A 1,506-nucleotide genomic window follows, 5' to 3' on the forward strand; every position below is an offset into this window, starting at 1 on the left:
AAAAAAAAAAAAAAAAAAAAAAAAAAAAAAAGAATAAAGTTGGAAAACTCAGATTTCATGAATTTAAACTGTGACACAAACTTCAGTAATCAAGACTGAATGTTACTGGCACTGGATCAACATAAAGACCAACAGGTAGAACTGAGAGTCTAGAAATAAATCTATACAATTAAAGACAATTAATTTTCAACTAGGGTGCTAAGACGGTTCCATGGGGAAAGAATAGTCTTCAACAAATAGTGCTGGGACAACTGAATAGCCACATGCAGCAGAATAAAGCTGGACTTCTACCTGAACCAAACATAAAAGGCAACTCAAAGTGGATCAGACCTAAATGCAATACTCCAAAATTCTTAGAAGAAAACATAGGAGTAAACCTTTTTGACTCTGGATTAGACAATGATTTCTTAGATATGACACTTAAAGCACAGCAACCAAAGACAAAATCGATAAACTAGAATTCATCAAAATTAAAAACTTCTGTGCTTCAAAAGACACTATCAAGTAAGTAAAAAGACAATCCACAGGAAGGGAGAAAGGTTTTACAAATCATCTATCTGATAAGAATCCAATATCCAGAATATATAAAGAACTGTTACAATTCAACAATAAAAATACAAAGGGAAAAGAATGAGAGCAAGGGTTTGCAAGCTAAATTTAAGAAAGAGCCTGGGTTCTGGCCAGGCATGGTGGCTCACACCTGTAATCCCAGCACTTTGGGAGGCCAAGGCAGGTGGATCACCTGAGGTCAGGAGTCCAAGACCAGCCTGGTCAACATGGTAAAACCCCGTCTCTACTAAAAATACAAAAATTAGCTGGGCATGGTGGTGTACACCTGTAACCCCAGCTACTTGGGACGTTGAGGCAGGATAATCACTTGGACCCAGGAGGCAGAGGCTGCAGTGAGCCAAGATCGCACCACCGCACTCCAGCCTGGGCGACAAGAGTGAAACTCTGTTTCAAAAAAAAAAAGAAAGAGCAAGCCTGGGTTCCTTAACTTATTGTTGAATTTCCCCAAACAGACTTATTTTTGCCTTCTGATGAACTCTTGCTTATCAGTTTAAGGCACTGTAGCAGCATTTTCTGCTGCCTGCAGTTGGACACAATCCTAACTGATAACACCAGCTACGGCTAAATTGTTAGACTTAGCAGAGTTCATCAAGTCAGGGTGGTTCTGCATTCAAAATCCAGTCACTCCTCATACTGCGCACAGCCGGTGCCCTGACAGAGCCCACCATGCTTATCTGAGCACTGCAGCGGCTTCCTAACTGACTTCCGCTTCTGCCCACGTTCCGCTTCACTCTGTGGTCAGCCAGAGTCACCTAAGAATGAAATTTAGATCATGCTGCTCCTCTGACCTAATCCTCCAGTGACATCCCATCTCACTCACATAAATGCCAATATCTTTACTCCATCTACAAGGCAAGTAGTATTTGTCAGACATGGCCCCCCTGTGACCTCTTGGACCTTATCTCTTACTACAAATATCCCCCTCACTCAATTCAC

Source organism: Cebus imitator, unplaced genomic scaffold (assembly GCF_001604975.1).
Source record: "Cebus imitator isolate Cc_AM_T3 unplaced genomic scaffold, Cebus_imitator-1.0 Scaffold522, whole genome shotgun sequence".
Lineage (NCBI taxonomy): Eukaryota > Metazoa > Chordata > Mammalia > Primates > Cebidae > Cebus > Cebus imitator.